The sequence below is a fragment of the Balaenoptera physalus genome (assembly GCF_965194825.1).
Source record: "Balaenoptera physalus genome assembly, chromosome: 17".
Classification (NCBI taxonomy): Eukaryota; Metazoa; Chordata; class Mammalia; order Artiodactyla; family Balaenopteridae; genus Balaenoptera; species Balaenoptera physalus.
In genome coordinates, this window is record NC_138895.1 from 2,241,430 (window position 1) to 2,260,429 (window position 19,000).

Genomic DNA, 19,000 nt, shown 5'->3' on the forward strand with positions numbered 1-19,000 from the left:
TTCTCAGATTTTATGTTTAGAAAGTAAGGGAGCGTGAGGCGAAAGTCATGCCCATTCAACAGACGGAAATGACCGAGGCCTGACGTGCAGATACACGTGAATGAAGAAGTCGGCATTTACTGGCTGTGGAGGAAGCGAGGAGGCCGATGGGGCGGGGGGAGCTGGGGGGGGGGAGCTGAGGGGGGGGGCCCGGTGGGGGGAGCTGGGGGGCCCGCCCCTCCCAGGCTGAGAGAACCGAGCGGGCAGAGAGGAGACCGGAGAGGCAGGGGCTGGGCCCGGTGAGGACCAGCGTCCTGGAGACCTGCACGCCCCTCGGAGGAGGTGCCCTCCTGAAGGGTGGCCGACCCCGCCGGGCCTCTGTGGGGCTCTTCCAGGGAGGAAGCCCTCAGAGCAGACTCTGCATTCCCTGGCCATGTGGTCAAGCTCCTCCATGGTCAGGGGCTGACCTGTATTCTCAGACCTTTCTCCCCGTCCTCTGCTGTGCGTCTCTTACTCAAAACAAGTGTGTGCACGTGTCCTGTGCTGCAAACACTACCCCACAAAGCGCCCTTTTTCACAACTGGTTCACACCATTTCCTCTTGCTGAAATGCCCTCACATCTCTCTTGCCCTTCTGCCCCTGGCACAGACCGACCCATAGATTGTGACCTAATTCTAAAGCCACCACCTCCAAGAGGCCTCCGCCAATCCTTCCACATGTATAGGGTCTCCCAAGGCTTTGAACCTCCCTACAACTCAGTACATTTATCATGTTCTGCCTCATGTTGTAGTTATCTGGATATTCTACTTCTCGCCTGTACTTGATGGAAGGAAGGAAGGAAGGAAGGAAGGGAGGAAGAAAGGAAGAAAAAGGAGAAAAAGAAAAAAAGAAAGAAAGAGAGAGGGAGGGAGGGAGAGAGGAAGGAAGGAAGGAAGGAAGGAAAAAGAAAGAAAGAAGGAAAGAAAGAAAGAGAGAGAGAAGGAAGGAAAGGGAGAAAGAAAGAAAAAAGGAAGGAAGGAAAGGAAAAGAAAAGAAAGGAAGGAGGGAGGAAGAATAAACCAGCACTAATGCCCACTTAACAGACTGATGCTGACCCAGGTAGTGATTATTCAGAATCATACATCTTGTTTCTAACAGTTTTCATAACAAGTCACTGCCAGGTGACAGCTGGACAGCAGCATGTTGATAACTATTTTATTCAAAAAGGAGCATATGGTCTGTCTCGTCTTTGCCTACATGGGAAAGAGGGATGTGTCTGCAAGTGGAGTGGTGGAGATCAAGCTGGACCTCTCAGTGCACCAAATACATTTGATTTTTTTTTAAACAACATTAAAGGGTTTTAAATACCTCTTTCTTATATAGATGCACAATCACATATAGGCAGTTCTAACTTGATTGCCTGAAATCTGCCTGGGATGTTATTACCACAGCAAGTCTTATCTCGGAGTAATAAATAATTACCATGGCAACATGGCCCTCTCTCAATGGCTGCAATGAAAATGAAAGGAAGGAAGTGAAAGACTATCAGACATTTTTTGGCGTTATACATATAATCACTGAAGGGAAGGATGTTTTTAGAAAATCTAATTACTTTTTCTTATTGAAAGGACCTTATTGTTATTGCAGCCATCTGTCACTCAGGCATGTGTGAACATTTAGAACACATATGTCAGGACACACACAAACACACACACACACACACGTTTCGTTGGTGAGGAGTAGCTTCCAAACCATAAATTTTCTTGCTTGATAGTTAAGGAAACTAACATACTACTTGAAATTTTCATAAATAATAGGAAATGCCTTTGTGAATCCACATGGAAAATTATAAAGACAAATATGAACTTTGAAAGCATTAAGGAATATTAATGTATCTAATCAGTAAAGCTGCTTGCAGATGGGAATTGGGGAGCAGAATCAGGGTCAAACATCTAGGCTAAAATTGGCAGGTCATCACTCTACCAAGTTTCCCAATGATTTTATAATGTTTTACAATTTAAAATAAGCTCCCCCAAATTTGTAGATTGGTGCGTTTATGAAAAACTGTTTAATCCTTTGGTAAAAATGAGAAAGAAAGACTAGAAACAATTATTTTTTTAAAGTAGTGAGAATAGAACTAACTTATGATCCAGAAATTCCACTCCTGGGTGTCTATCACAAAAAAACAAAACCACTAATTTGAAAAGACACACGCACCCCTGTGTTCATAGCAGCACTCTTCACAATAGCCAAGACATGGAAGCAACCCAAATGTCCAACAAAAGATGAATGAATAAAGAAGATGTGGTACATATACACAATGGAATATTACTCAGCCATCAAAATGAATGAAATTCTGCCATTTGCAGCAACATGGATGGACCTAAAGAATCTAATGTTTAGTGAAATGTCAGGCAGAGAAACACAAACACTGTATGATATCACTTATATATGGAATCTTAAAATTAAAACGAATATATATATATATATATATATATATATATATACACATATATATATATAGCAAAAACAGAAAAAGACTCACAGATATAAAAAACTAGTGGTAACCAGTGGGAAGGCGGAGGGGCAAAATAGGGGTAGGGGATTAAGAGATATAAACTACTACGTATGAATAGATAAGCAACAAAGATATAATGTACAACACAGGGAATTATAACCATCATCTTGTAATAACTTTAATGGAGTATAATCTGTAAAAATAATGAATCTCTATGCTGCACACCTGAAACAAATATAATATTGTAAATCAACAGTACTTCAATTTAAAAAAAAAAAGTAATTTGTTCTTTCAGAGTTTCAAAAAACTGTTGAGTATAAGAGTTTAGTGTCTACCTATTTTTAATTCTATATCCATTCAACATATTAATTTTGCTTCTAATTTGTGCAGGGTATTGTCCCTGTTGTCTTAAAAATAAGAATATACACACACACACACACACATGCACACACACACATACACACATGCACACACATGCACACACACCAACAAGAAAAGTAGAATCTTTTATTTAGTATTCTTTTTTGAATAATTATATGAAATACAAAAACAGTGCTAACATATCCGCTACAGGTATCATAACTGTCATGGGCGATACCTTCTAAGGAACTAATGTGTTACAGCATTAAAAGTAATCTATATCTACGTCAATTTTATACCAGATGAGTGGTCTTCCAGGAGAACACACAATTTAAGAGAGTATACCCTGGTGGCGCAGTGGTTGAGAATCTGCCTGCCAATGCAGGGGACACGGGTTCGAGCCCTGGTCTGGGAAGATCCCACATGCCGCGGAGCAACTAGGCCCGTGAGCCACAACTACTGAGCCTGCGCGTCTGGAGCCTATGCTCCGCAACAAGAGAGGCCACGACAGTGAGAGGCCCGCTCACCGCGATGAAGAGTGGCCCCCGCTCGCCGCAACTAGAGAAAGCCCTCGCACAGAAACAAAGACCCAACACAGCCAAAAATAAATAAATAAATAAATTTATTAAAAAAAAAAAGAGTATACCCAATTTTACATGCTAAGAAAATATTTCTTTTCAATAAACATCCTCAAGAAATATCTTGAAGAAAAACACTGAGATAGAAGGATTTATGAATAGTAATTAGTAACGTACTTGAGTATTATGAGAAGTGACTCTATTAGTTTATACAGATTTCCATCAAAAAGTGGCAATAAATGAATTTAATATTCAAATGAGAATATTTTATAGTAGAAAAAGTAATTTTAACTATGCAATATACTAAAATTTTAAGCATATTCAGGCAGTAAATCTCTGAACCCAGGGAGAAAAACATTCTGTTTAGATAGTTTTCTTCTGAAGAAGCAAATTAAACAAATGTGCCTTTGTAATTGTATAAAAAATATTAAAATTAATCAAATTTTAAAAGGACATTTATAGTCAAAATTCTTAAGCTCCTTCTCTTCCAGGAATAGAATTATACTAATCATTATGCACATTAAAGTAAAAAATGTCTCCTTTTGTGAAGAGAATTTGGCGACTATTTTGAGAGGTGCCCCCTATATAATTCTACTGAGAAAAAGACATTTTAGTGATAATTTTATAAAACAACTTTAAAAAGACTGAAATCGGTTGTATCCTAGCAACAATAGTGCGTTTAGTCAGAGAGAAGAAAACAATTTTTTTCTGTGTAATCTTCTAGGAGTGGCAGATACAGGGCAGAGGAAATTATTACAAGTGTATAATGTTCTTTTGAGAAATGTTAAAGTAGATTAAATTTATTTTAACATAAAATGTGAGACTATATATTTAGCAGTTATTTTAATTACATCTTATTATTCTTATCTTTTCTCATCTTTTAATCCACAAATTATTAGCAATTCACACAGCAGCAGGACATATTTTAGCAATTTTAATCCAACTGACTACTTCAGTGGCCCTCATTTGAGTTATGTGAAATTTAAGTACTCAGGCATCATTCACCTTCTTAACTTACCACAGTCTTAAACAAACGTAACTATGGTAATAAGAGGAAGCTAAATTCATTCCAGAATACATTACATATTAAAGGATAAGGAATAAGTAAAATGTTAAAATAGGCTATGCTAAAATATGGTATTTTTATATGTTACACATAGAGAATGTAAGAATTGCATAGAAGCATAAAGACCACTTCACCCAATATTCTTAGTTCATGGATCAGAAATAAAAGCTACACAGATGGTAAATCAAGTTGTTTGGGAAGTTAAGTTGAAATATTCTACACTGAATAAAAGGTTCAAGTCTAGTGGTTTATTATGCGTAGTACACTTTGCGTCTGTCACCTGTCTTTACCTTATGTAGAACATTTATCATCAGCGTGAAGGTAGAAATAGTACATGAGATACACAAGTCAGCTGCTCTCACATGAGGCTACAATCACAGGCTCTTGTACAGCACCAGATTGCAATTTAAGAAAATATATTCTTTTAAAAACTATGCTCAGAAACAGATGTGTCAAACGTAATTAACATAAGGATGTTGTTCTTCATTTAATAGAATGATTCACCATGACTTAAAAGTTCTTAAGTGGGTTTGTTTTTGTAATAATTGTTAGTATCCACTCCATAGAAGACACAGCTAAGAAGAATTTGCAGACAAAATTATGACAAAGTTAATTCAGCTTCTGCTTTCATCCATGAGAGTTTCTGGTACCAGACTTGACATATTTCCTTAAATAGCTATAAAACTGCACAAAATAATGAGGTAACGTTTTTCAGGTATTAGATGGTCATTAGAGAGTTGTCAGCCCCAGGAGAAGAGGAATACACAAGGAGCGCCTCACGGTCCCTGGCTCGGCCTGGGGACAAGGTCACCCTGCAGCGGGGGAGGGGAAGCAGAGGTCAGTGGTGCAGCGTCCAGGGCTGCGGGAACTCGGGCAGAGCCAGCTTCACGGCCTGTGACCTGGGCGACTGTGCAGGCCCCGTGCTCGGAAGGGCCCCGCTCTTGGTTTAATCCTCTGCTGGTGTCATCTTGAAATTCTCAATACTTTGGTCTTTGGGTTGGTGTTTTGTACTTGAAGCCCCGCGGGATAAAGCATCCTGCACGGGAGCAGAGGAGACACAGTGCATGTCTGCTGCTCCGGGCTGTCTCCTTCCCGAGAGCATCTGTGATGCCCCCGGGCACAGCATTGGTGGGCTCAGCAGGTGGGGGCCTCACGGAGTCGGTGAGCGCCAGGTGAGCCCGTCGCCCCTGTGACCGACTATGGCGGATGCTCTGTTCAAACTAAAACCTTCTTCAAACACAAAAAGAAGGAATGTTCTAAGGAGCCCCGTCATGTCCTTTCTTATTCATGTTATTTCCATGTATGAACCAAACACTGATGCTGAAAATGATGACAGAGAAAGAAGGGGAAAGACTGGTCAATCCAGTTACTACTTTCCTTTTAGTCCTTTCTAACTAATCAGTAAACCAAGGAGATCAAGCCAAATTCTGTGTAATCTTTGGATTTGATAATAAAGATAGCACTGTTGAAAAAAGTTTTGATGAATTTCATCTTAAAATTCCCTGAGGAATCAGTGGATTAAGGAGACAGCGATGTTAGAATAATGCACCATAACGGACGGGTTCCCCCCTATACTCACCAGTGGGACTTTAAATCTTCATTCTGTTACTGATAAGATTGTCATTGATGATACCTCTTAAGCATCACTGCTAAATCAGGAGAAATGAAATAAAGGAAACTCTAATGAAGATAGATTGTTCAGATAGATGATAGATAGACTAAAAAAAATAATAAAAAGAAAATAGCAAATAGATGATAGAAAGATAAAGAGACAACTCCAAATAGACTGCTCCAAGGAAAATAATAGAATCATAATATGAATTCCCAAAACTCTGATTAAGCTGGCATTCCTGAATAAGATATCTGTGTATTATGCCTTATAATGCTCTTATTACTTGCAGAAATCCAGTGAATGAATACTGTTTGAATCTGAGAAATTATGCATTCTATATGAAAATATATGTATTATTATCTTGGTAAAAACATCAGAAAAATAGCCAAAAAACAAATGAACTGATTTTTTAAAATCCTGAAATGTAGCAATTTAAAGAGCCTTCTAAAAAGAAAATGAAAGTGTAGTTCAGATAGTATTTTTTTCTATTTTGAGTGCTAAATATGAACTTAATCTTCCTTTATACACAGAGACTTAAAAACTGAGACAATAAAGGTACTGGTAAATGCTTATGATTTGATTTTTAGTTAGTAAAGTCATACCAAACAATTACCAGTGGCATAACTTAAAAGAACTCTGTTGCAAACCATCTGGAAGGAAACGTTTTCCTCTAATGGGAATATTTGCAAATATAGTTTTTTTGTATATATGTATGTGTGTATTTCCTGTATGCCAAAAAAAAAATGAATCTTAGTTGCAAATAACGGTGAAAGATACATAAAATACTTTTCTGTGTGCTTTTATTTTCCTGGCACTTTATATGACATGGATTTCTTTTTATGTGAGCACTATTGAAAGAAAGTGATTTTGGCTTTGCGTAGTTAATATTTTGCTGAAAATCTTGGGTTTATCCACCAATTCCATTTCATGAAAGCAAGATTAAATGACCTGAGCCCCATTGTTACCAACCCTCCAAGTCAGGCCCCAACAAGAGTCCCTCTGCCCAGTGTCTCTCCCACCAACAGAAGGAGACCCAGTCTGGTTCTGAAGCAGGGCGAGCGTTACTCTCTGATCCAAGAACGGAGCGCTGTGAGCGCGTTCCGCGCCGTAAGGGCTGAGGGCGCGGCTGCTTTCCAGGGAGGCGAGGCGCCGCGTGCGGGCAGAGGAGCGCCGCTGGGCTGCTTGCAGCTCCAGATCTCCGTGCTGGGCGCAGCATCTCTGCCTGCGGCCCGCAGCCGAGGTGTCGCCGGGGCCATTTCCTCACCAGGAATTCGCGTCCCAAGGGCCCAGGCGAGGCCTCTGCACGCGGTGCCCCGTGAGCTGGGAAACTAGACTCAGCACAGAGGAAAACACACAGAAAAGGTTAGACTTTATTTTATTGCCCAGATTCTATTTTTCTTCCCCAGGAATTGTTGGTGGGCTTGGCCGGTGGCACAATGGCTACCACTCTGTCTCTTAAAAAATAGTGTCACTTGAATTGAAATGTGCTTCATTTGTTAACTCTTTCTCATATTCACACCCTAGAAACTTAATTTTTAAAGAATATTTTTGGGCGTACAATGGTCTCAAATGATTGCTTTTACCGCTCTCAAATTCACTTATATAAACAATTAAGACACTAGAAAGTTATCCATGCTCTAGGCCCTGAAAAGGCATGCCAAAAAGTAAGATTTTTTAAACTTAACCCATTTAAACAAATATTTGTAATTACATTCTATTAAATGTAGGTAGTACTGTATTATTAGTAATATGCCATTAGTATTATTACTATTATTATTATTACTGTTTTAGTCCAAAGAGGATTTCCGTTTTAATCTCTACTAAATAAAAACATTTTAATGTTGAATTTATGTATAACTAGTTGATTCTTTGTAGCTGCCAAGTAATAAGTATTCAGAGTTAAAAGATTGTGAGAACAACATATAAAAACACAAAAACACAATAAAATGAAACAATGTGATGAAATGTTGAGAAAATAAATACGAGAGGACACTTGTTAGATAATTTATAGTTCGTCATTTTTAACCCAATAGAGTGGAATGCACATTAAACCTCAAAACTCTTTGGCATTTGCTGATTGATCCCGGTGTCTCTAGGACTTAAATAGATGGGAAGTCTACTAAAGCGTAAGTGAATTGACAACGGAAAATCTCCAGGTCTGGTGAAAGGAAGTCTCACTTGAATGTCACCATCCCTTAACCAATTCTCAGACTTGAGCCAATTCACAAACCCAGAGATCCTCAAAAGACAGAGGCCAGGACTTCAAGGAAGGACCCTGCACGTCTCCAAAAGTGTATATACTGTAAATCAAATGCCAGCAAACTTGTTCTCTGCAAGGCAGGAAGGTGACTATTTGAGGCTTTGTGGCCAGTACTCAGGGCTGCAGGTGCAGAGCAGGAGAGAAGCTATGGACTGTGTGTGTGGACGGGCAATGGCTGTGTTCAAGCAGAACTTTACTTACAAAAAGTCAGTCGCTGGGCCCGATTTGGTCCGTGAGCCGCAGTTTGCCAATCCACGCTGTAAATCGTACGACTGACCTTCATCCACAGAACCTGAAGCCATGGACCGGGCAAATGTGCACAGAGGAAGAGGAAACAGCCCCACTTCGATATTCCTGGACCCTGACTCAGAGCTGTCACTAATTCCTTAAGGTGCAAAACAACACCGTGACCGAGCTGCCCAGTGATTCCTAGAGACAGATGATGAATGGAATTTTGTCCCCGCTCAATCCCCAAGTTGTACATATGCTGGGACCCACCCAGTGGGTTTAGCCCCACTTCTGAAACGCAGAGTTGGGACGGACGCATTCAGTAACCAGCAGAACCCAGCCCACGCCCTGGTTCCCTGACACGTGGCGCAGAGGCTCTCCTGACGGTGAGATCTAAGTGCACCCACCAGGCAGACTTCTGCCCACCTCAAACGCAAGCCAGCAGCGAAACGGGACTTCAGAGCAGTGTCACCAACACCCAGAAAGGTGCAGGTGCGGTGATTTCTAGCACATCACTATTCAGCTTGTCTGTTTGGCCGGGACACAAGACAGAGCGCCTCAGAGGATAACGACAGAGTCACTTAAACACGTGGTCGTCAGGAGCTATTCCAGATGCGTTTGGTGGAGGGAACCCTCACGTGCCCGGCACCACTATGCCCCCCTGAACTGACAGACTCTCTCTCTAGTAAACAGTGGAAGCAGTTTGGTTGAAGCAGCAGAGGTACATTACCCTTCTTCTGCTGTCCTGTGGCAGGTCTGTCACCCCCTCTTCAGCCCTCTGCCAGGCTCCAGGGCTCAGGAACCGTGATTTCCGATCTGTCCACTGGACCTCGTTCGAATCCACTACATTGACGCCCTCGGGGGATGGGAGTAGCAACTTCCCTGAGGCATTTTGGTGAGACACACGTGTGCCGATGGTTAGGGGGGAATCCCACTGAAATTCAGGGACACGCTGCCTCGGGAATCTTAGAGTGCCGCGTTATAAGACGTGTCAAGATGTATTTGCAAGAAGGACAATTGTTGCACCTGCTCCCTCTTTCCATCGAGGAAAGGTTGCAACCCTCAGTGGCCTCCTGGGATTTTGGAAACAGCACGTACCTCATCTGGGAATGCTGTTCCAATCCGTTTAGTGGAAAAGCCTTCTTAATTTGGGATTGAAAGAGGATACTTTGACAGAGTGCATATGTGTATGCCTCTTGATTCAGAGTTATAGAAAAGTAGGTGTAAACCTCACCAAACAAACACAGAAAGAAACATCTTATTTTCTTTTCAAAAACCAGTAAATTCAAAAGTGAAATAATATTTCTTACTGGCTATTTTTAGATCATCAACAAATCCAATATTATCAGTTTGTCAGGGACATCTGAGCAATTACAGCAAAAACAAAACCAAGGAAAATGACAAAAACTGAAACAGAATGGGCACTGAAATCGCATTTTTCTGAAGTTCAGGAATCCTGTTGTGAAACATTTGCAAGCACTCCTGGTGTTGTGTTGGATGAATATCTGGCTGTTTGTAGTTCACTAAGAAGGGCTGCTTGGCATAGAGGAATGAGCATGAAATCAGGAGATACGGGCTTCCTTCTGCACCCGGACACAAACTTGGTTGGAGAATTTACCCATCAGTTTTTCTAGGATTCAATCTATGCCATGTAAAAGTGAGCCATAGACTTCATGACTTCCAAAAACCACTCAACTAGATTAAAAAGTAACCAGGTACAGTGGAGCTACAGACTTGGAGTCAGAAGGCCTGGGCTGAAATTCTGCATCAGCTGATTTACTAGCTCATCATAGGTGAGGATTCCAAGTACCCAAGCTTCAGTTTTCAAGCGTTCAGTTGTGAATAATAATATGTTGTCTAACACAAAGACAGCAAATATTTTTTAAAGATCTTTTAAAAATTAATTAGGGGCTCCATATAAGTGTATTGACTGTCTGCCAATTCATTTATTGTGTGATGTCACCAACCACTTGCACGGTGGTCTCCATCAGATGAATCAATTTTGACTGGCTCATATTTCCTGGTAATATGACTTATAATGTCGGGGGGCGGGGAGTTGGAATGCCTTAATAAGGTATCAAGGCCCATTCACATCCCTTTACAAAAGGAATATTGAGGGCTTCCCTGGTGGCGCAGTGGTTGAGAGTCTGCCTGCCAATGCAGGGGACACGGGTTCGAGCCCTGGTCTGGGAAGATCCCACATGCCGCGGAGCAACTGGGCCCGTGAGCCACAACTACTGAGCCTGCGCGTCTGGAGCCTGTGCTCCGCAGCAAGAGAGGCCGCGATAGTGAGAGGCCCGCGCACCGCGATGAAGAGTGGCCCCCACTCGCTGCAACTAGAGAAAGCCCTCACACAGAAACGAAGACCCAACACAGCCAAAAATAAAATTAATTAATTAATTAATTATTTAAAAAAAAGGAATATTGAAAAAGCGAGACCAATATTTTCCCTCTAGTCAGAAACATATCATAACTAAGACTATCACAACTACATTAAGACTAAATAAAAATCATGTGGGTAAAGACTTCTTTATGTGGAATTTAAACCAAATTGAACACAAAAGTTTGAATTTGAAATTAACTAACTGGTGGCAAACATTGGAATATAGTGATGGGACTTCCTTTCAAATTACCTTACCATTAATAAAATAGCTTCCTTTGAGTGTGAGATTTGAACATGGGTTTAGTTTTGTATGAGGGCTAAAAACTAAATTAGATTATTTCCTAAGACTTTTGTTAATGGTATGGAATTAAAAAGAAGATAAAGATATTTCTGTGCTGTAGTAGTAGACACAAGGTTTGCTGCAGTAGAATAAACTATAAATAATGACATTACTCACCTTTATCATGCTTTCATGTGTTTTTCTCACCTCATTTAATGTATCTTATAAACAATAAATATAGTGTCTCCCTAATCTCGATTACATTACTTGCACACAAAGCCCATGAGGTAAATGTGAACAAAAAGTGTTATTAACTGTTAGAAAATGACTAAGCTAACACTGTCAGGGAAATAGCAAAACCCAGAATATATCTGCTTTTAGTTGAAAAATTCTAGGTACTTCATAATTGACCTTTTGATACAAAATGACATCATAAATTTAGCAGTGCCTATTTATCAACTCACCTTTCTGTTTAGAAATTTATGTTTACCTGCTCTATGAAAGCAGTGATTCAGAAGACCTAAGAGAAAACTGATAGCACCTGCTGTGCTTATTTGGGGCGTGGGTGGTGCTCTGCTCTAACCGGACAACCGCCTTCGCTCCTTTCAGCACTTTTTATACTAAGTTTACTGTTTGTCAAGCTCTGTGATAGGCACGAGGTGTACTGCTGTGGAAGGAAGGAAGTTCCAGTTTACAAGAGGAGATAGATAATGTAAAATAGAGAAAAATACAAGTCATGAGTAATGAAGAATGAGTAGGCGTTAGTTAGGTTAGGAGGAGAGAGAAGATGGAGAGAGAAAAGGAACGGCGATATTTCAGGCAGCTAGAAAAGCAGCAGCTATGATTTAGCGCTTAAAGGAAATGCGCTATCAAGCCATGGAGGAAACTGTAAACGCATATTCCTAAGTGCAAGAAGCCAATCTGAGAAGGCTACACACTCTATGCGCTGTACGACCTTCTGGAAAAGGCAAAACTATGGAGACAGTAGAAAGGTCAGAGGTTGCAGGGTGCAGTGGCAGCAGAGAGATGAGTGGGAGACAGAGGATTTTAGGGCCGTGCAAATACTCTGTATGATATTATACATTTGTCCAAACCCACAGGATGTACAACACCAAGAGTGAACCACAGCGGACTTTGCGGAATAGTGATGTGTCAGTGTAGGTCCATCCTTGGTAAAAAATGTACCGTTCTGGGGAGTGATGTTGATAACGGCGGAGGCTGTGGATGCATAGGGTCAGGGGTTATGTGGGAAACCCCTGCAGCTTCCTTTCAATTTTATGGTAAACCTAAAACTGTTCATAAAAAACAAAGCCTTAAAAGAAAAGCAGCTCCGGAACCAGAACTAGAGGTAGGTTGGGGTCTACGGTGGACTGAAAACAGATGTAGTTACTGTTATAACCAGCCAAGGACAGCCAGCCAGCAAGGTCAAAGTCATCCCAGGGAAAGTTGAGACCATTTTTTCAGAACTGAATTATTGTCAAAAGTAATGAGTATTTTTTTCTTACAGCCATATATATGGGAATTAAATGTACTCATTTAAAAAGTGCAAATCAGTTATGTAAATATCAGTTTATTTAATGCCCACTTAATTCTCAATGACAAATGATGCTTCCTGTGTCATACATAATAAAAAATAATAAATTTGGAATCCATTTATTCTGCTCCATTTTGTTTATTTTTATGTTCATGGCACACCACACTGATCTCTTCATTTAACAAACTGATATTCATGTGACACTGACTGTAGTAGCATTTTCTTGGCCCAGTTATGTTTTCATCACATAAATGCTGATTATTCAGTCATTTTCCTTGGTAGATATATTTTTAAACCCACAATATGAAAGGCATTATGTTAGGCAAAAATTCTTTGTTTCCTTCCCTCCTGGGATCTGCAGTCGGTAGGCTAGAATGACTTTAATAAAAGAGCCACTCAGATAAGTACACAGTTATATTCTTTAAAGTAAGTCTCAAGTAGGAATACAAAGTGATGTAACTTTATATTATAAAGAGAACAGCCCAAGGAGGAAAGTACAGGATTCTCCCACGAGGGCATGGTGATGAGCTCACATAGGAAGGAAGAGTGGCATGACCTGGAGAAAGAGGGGGAAGAGAGAACATCACAGCGAGCACAGAAGGTGGTCCAAAGGTACGGGTGATGGAAGCGAGCACATGAGGGCGGGGAGGCAACGCCCAGTACACCCGCACTGGCCGGGTCTTATCCCGAGAGCATCCCAGTCAGCAAACATTCTGAGAAGGTGGAGGGGAGGTAACTGTGACATAGGGGAATGAGTGACATAATTAGATACGTATTTGAAAAACAAAATCCTTCTACTAGGATCCTTCTAGCGAGTGAGGGTGAGGAGTTGAGAGCTGGTATAAGGAGGCCAGTTTGGAAGATACTGTAGAATCCAGAGGAGAGCTGACGGCCACCTGGGAGACGCTATGGTGGTACCATGGAGGAGAAGAGATACACTTGAGGACTTCCCCGGCAGTCCAGCGGTTAAGACTCCGTGCTCCCACTGCAGGGGGCACGGGTTCGATACCTGGTCGGGGAACTAAGATCCCACCTGCGGCACGGCCAAAAGAAAAAGAAAAGAGATGCGTTTGAGACAGAAGAATTTAGGATGAAAAATCAACTAAAGTTCGTGACTATTATTTTATTATTTTTGTGCTTTTGTGATGTGACCTTTTATAAGCATTTTATATTTTTATATAACAAATATAACACCTAAAATACTTGGGGATCTAAAGTTGTAGGGACAATATTTCTATTCTGTTTCTACTGTCCTTCATCCACTGTGGCTTATTTCCTACACTGGATTTTGCTTGTGTGTTTTTTTGTGCTCAATCTTCGTTTGCGTCTGTTTTGAGGGCTTAAATTAGCCAAGCTTTCTTCAGAAAGAATGTATATACCTTCTTATGGAAAGCAAGGGTCACTACCAAAATTGAATCAATTTAGTATCACTCAAGATTCCTAGGCTTAACATTCCAGATTCCTTTTGTCATAATGTACCTTAGATTTATAAAAAGGTCCATTTTCCTCACCTGGCTACTACTGCAAAGTTTAATTGCTGGGCTGCAGAGCTGCTGTGGGTGCACACCTCCAGATAATCCTTTTCATCCTCTGTGGTTAACTGTCACTGATACTTGTTATCAGGTAACAATTTTGGAGGAGAAATTCAGATGAGAGAGTCCATTTTCTCACCTCAGTTCAGGACCTTCCTTTATCTCCAGATAAAAAGTCTACCAGCATCCACTGAACTTTTAGTTTGAGCTTTTTGTGCTGTTAAAAGAATTTTCAAGAATTGGTATTTCGTTATTTTATTCTTATTTAGATATCATTCAGAAACCAAAAATAAAATTTACTATTGCTGAACAGAAATTATTCCCAAGGAGTCTAAAATACACTGAAATAATGAGGCAACAAAAGAATTATGGCATCCTTAAACAGGTCTGGCATACTGCAGCTGTGGGTCAAATCCAGCCTTCCTCTTGATTGTATAAATAAAGATTTATGAGATCACCTCCAAGTGCATGCATTATATATTGTCTACATCTGCTTTCACGCTGCAAAGACAGAGATGAGACAGGATGACACAGACTATATAGCCCCCAAAGCTAAAATATTTACTATTTGGTTCTTTACAGCAACAATTTGCCTACCTCTGCTTTAAAGGATGATATAAAAGTACAATAAACTATCGCTATTGCATTATCATTCAGTTTTCTTATTGCATTGCCCAGAGTTCTGCATTTTCAAAAATGTATAGAAGACTGGAGACACCATCTTCAGAGACTGTTTTTTAAATTTTATTGAAAACAGCTGAGAATGAATCTTGTGTCCTTCACTAAAAATGGCAAAGAGACAAAAAAAGTTGGCAGTGAAAGACATGTCACAATTATTTTAAAAATTCAGAAAGGAGAGGAAACAGATAGCAACACTTGAGACTATAATGATGGTGATGAATTTGATTACATAAATGAGATATCAGAGAAATACTCAGATGACAACATCCTAGACGAATCTTCTCAAACTTAGGAATAATGGATAGACAACGTATGCCTAAGTTAAGAAGGCAATATGATGTTCATATTAGTTTAGCCATTCAACAGGAAGGATTTCATCATGCAATATTTTGTGACAAGATCCTGGCCCATCCCAATTTACAGTTTTCATTCTTCATTATGTTTATGTGCCAAAAGTTACTTGACGCTTTTTGGAAGTTGACAAATGATGAAGCAAGTGAATAAACAAAGGTCATTGGAAGGAAATAAATGGTGTAGATATTTTAAAATTATTGGGTAGATCATTCTGAGTGATGCTTACAAATAAAAATTAAAGACATGTAGTAATATAGCAAGAAGATGGTCATCTTCTCTTCAAGAAAATTATGAGTGATCAGAGCTTTCAAAAATTATTCAAGTATTGTACTTTGATGCTGGAAATGCAGGAGGAATCACTAGTAATGATAAGCTGGAATTGACATATTTGGAATCTAGTATTAGCATTTATAGGATGGATATCTTTCCAGATCCATGATGATGATTATGAGCAGTTATTTGCATCCAGAAGACATTGCCCATTTTGGGGACATATAAATTGAAAACCAGGGAAATGAGGAATAAATTTGGGGTTTGCTATGGTTAAATTTTATCACAATTTCTGATAAGTTGCTTTTCATTATTCCTTTCATATAAAATGAATAAAATGACTTAAAACATAAAGAATTTAAAAGGGTTCATTAGACCCAAAAGGTAAATGATGATGACTTTATTTCCAAGTAATTGATTCCTTGTAATCATTAACTTTTTTCCATGTCTATAATTTTGTCATTGCAAGAATGTTATGTAAATGGAATCATACATTATTGACTCTTTTGAGATCGACCTTTTTCATCAGCAGTATCCCCTTGAGATCGATGCAGTTGTTATGTGTCAATATTTTGAGTTTTTTACTGCTGTGTAGTATCCCATGGTATTGATGTGCCATAATTTATTTAACTATTCATTTGCTGATGGACATCTGGGTTGTTTCCTGCTATTGGCTATTATAAGTAAACCTGCTATGAACATTCGTGCACCATTTTCATTTCTCTTGGATAGATACCCAAAAGTTCAGTATATATCATAGTAAATTAGTCTTTCCTTTTGATATTAATAGATATTTATGTAGCTTACAGTTTGTTGCTAACACATTTTTTCCTATGAACATTTTTGAAACAATTTTTCTAGTGAACTATCTCATAAACTTTTATGATCATCAGTAACTGGGAGATAGTGATGAAATCCTCCTCTATTCTTATGGACTTAATATCTCCTTGTAGGTCTGTTAATGTGCAAATTATGTATATTAAGGCTATGGTATTCATTGGCTACGAGTAGCAAATTATGTCTTCTTGATTAATTATTTTCTTGTCCTTATGTAGCAGTCACATTTATCTTTGGTAATGCTTTCTTTTTTACTTAAGGTTTACTTTTTCTGATATTAATATGGCTTTACAACTTTATTTAGTGTGGTTTATTATATTCCCACATTTCATTTTCTGCTTCATAGCTGTGTTATGCCGTATTTTTAAAAAGCTAATTTGACAATCTATGATTTTTCAATGGATAGTTAATCCCTACATTCATTATGCTTAGTCATACATATGGATTTATTTCTACCTACTTATTTAGGAAATTTCTGTCTAGGTTTCTCCTTCTCTGCTTTCTGGCATTTCTCTTGATTTATTTCCCAGTCTGAGACTGCCATGACTGCAGTCTGTGACTCTGATGTCTGGTGTTCCTTCTGGCTTTCATGGTATTTGTTTTTGTCTTGTTTTTTGTCTTTGTGTGTTTGTTTTTGGTTCTGTTTTGTTTTGCTTACTTTGAGCTCATATTTTTGGGCTTACAAATTTCAAATATTATGAGTCCTGGGCTAAAGGTCTGTTCCTTGGAAGAAAATTAGCATTTGTTTCTGCCAGGTGCCTAGAGGCACTATAGACCAGAGTCTAGCTCTAAATAAGTTGTCTGAGGTTTTCAGAAACACAGGGAGTTGGAACTCAAGCTCCAAACTCATGTGAAGCCTGGATTTTGGTTACAAATTCTCAGGGGAATATTTTTCTATTCCTTCTATCAGCGCCGAGTGATAACCATAAACATTCCTTTGCAGTCCTCTCACAGCAGAGCAGACCTCTTTAAATTTATTCAACAGATATTTACTGAGCATTTGTTCTCAGTCTCTATGACCCTATGAAGCACTGTTCTAAGTTCTTTGATGCATCAGTAAAAAAACAGAGAAACTTCCCCTCCTCTGTGGAATTTTACATCCTATGTGAAATAAAGTTTAAAATAATAAGCAACAAAGTAAATTGCATGGTACCATAGAAGGTGAGAAGCGCTGCTGAAGAAAGAAAAAAGTTGAGAAGCTGAGAGGGGTGTAGAAGCAGTGTTTGATTTTCTCTTCATCTTCCCACTTCTTTTTTCTACCAGTGTGAATCCTGAGCAGAGTCTTGTTTTACATGATATGGTTTTATAACTGCATGTGTCTATTAAGTGCTTAGTTTGTGCATGCACGATGTCTTTTAATCCTCAAACTATTTAAGATATAGTTGCTATTGTTGGTAGTGAAGCAAATTTTTCATGGTCAAAAAAAGCTGGGAAGTGATAAAGCTGAGACACAAACATAGACATGACCCCAGCATGCTTTAACTTGTACAGGATGGAACTTCCAACCATTCTTAATTAAGCCGACAATAAAATGCACTGGCCCTTATAACTGGGAAATCTGGGAATAAGTTCTCTTCAGAGAATTCAGAGATTTGAAGGATATCCACTAACTCTCACCTCACCTGAATTCTTGGTTCAAAATCGTCCCTTTTTTGTCAGCCCCATGTTCCCCTACTACATGCATACTTCCTCCAAGTGTGGGTGGGAGGCGTAGAGGGAGGGCCAGGCTACAGACCCCTTCACGGTTGTGTCATCATTGATCAGTGATACCTGATCAAAAATGGTTTTGTTCTCTCGTACAACCATGGATAAATAACTAAACAAGCTAATGAGATATGATTATTGGAAGCCCTATCAGAACCAGATAATGCAAGAAAGGAGGATTTCCCCCAAAAAAATTTAGAAAGTACTGACACATAGAGCTGTGCAATGCCCAAGTTATACACCCATCTTGGTGATGCCCAAGTTATACACCCATCTTGGTGATGAGTGCAATCTTTAAAGAACTAGAAGAGAGTAAAAATACAAAACCAAAACAACACACAAACCACGTGCCTGAAGAAAATACAAGCATCCACCTACAGGACAAATACTAAAACAGTTCATGTAATTTTCCTTCTTTAACATTATTTTAAGAACTACAGTGACTCACTAAGGTACACCACGGCCTTGCAAATATACTGATTGTCATGTTTGAATAGAGGAAGTCTAGAGAGGAATCTCGTTATGCAAAGTCTGGCTCTTGGATTGGAGGAGCAGCTTTGGCACCGCTGGGGGCTCATCAGAGATGCAGGATCCCAGGCTCCACCTCAGACGTACCGAATCGGTGATTCATGTGCACGTCCGTGTCGGGTAAAGGTTAGAGACACAGTCTCTGGAGTAGCTCAGTGGGGCTCTTATCCAGACTTAAACACTTACAAGCTGGGTGATGTTGGGCAAATTTCTTATGCTTTGAGTTTTATGACCTTTTAAGTGGGGTGAGTCTAATAGAGCAAACACTTCAATATTAAAAAAGCTGAAATATGTATTGTACACTTATCACGGTGCAT

At 39.5% G+C, this 19,000-nt stretch overlaps 1 protein-coding gene and 1 long non-coding RNA gene across 8 annotated transcripts in view; one reads left to right on the forward strand and one right to left on the reverse strand.

The window, feature by feature from the left end:
• Positions 1-389: 389 nt before the first annotated feature.
• On the forward strand, positions 390-11,012 carry LOC309646616. Its single transcript, XR_014255473.1, has 2 exons — positions 390-737; positions 946-11,012. It is a non-coding gene; the product is annotated as an uncharacterized lncRNA (long non-coding RNA).
• LOC309646588 (uncharacterized protein) overlaps positions 9,482-19,000 on the reverse strand; it is a 341,945-nt gene continuing 332,426 nt past the window's right edge. The window contains exons 8-9 of one of the 7 annotated variants that reach the window (XR_014255437.1): positions 14,289-14,526; positions 9,496-13,810 (exon numbers count right to left, since the gene is read on the reverse strand). The gene's annotated coding sequence lies outside the window, so the exon portion shown is untranslated. Of the gene's footprint in view, positions 14,527-19,000 lie in introns of all 7 variants that reach the window. The other 6 variants (XR_014255435.1, XR_014255436.1, XR_014255438.1 and 3 more) reach the window with 6 other exon arrangements.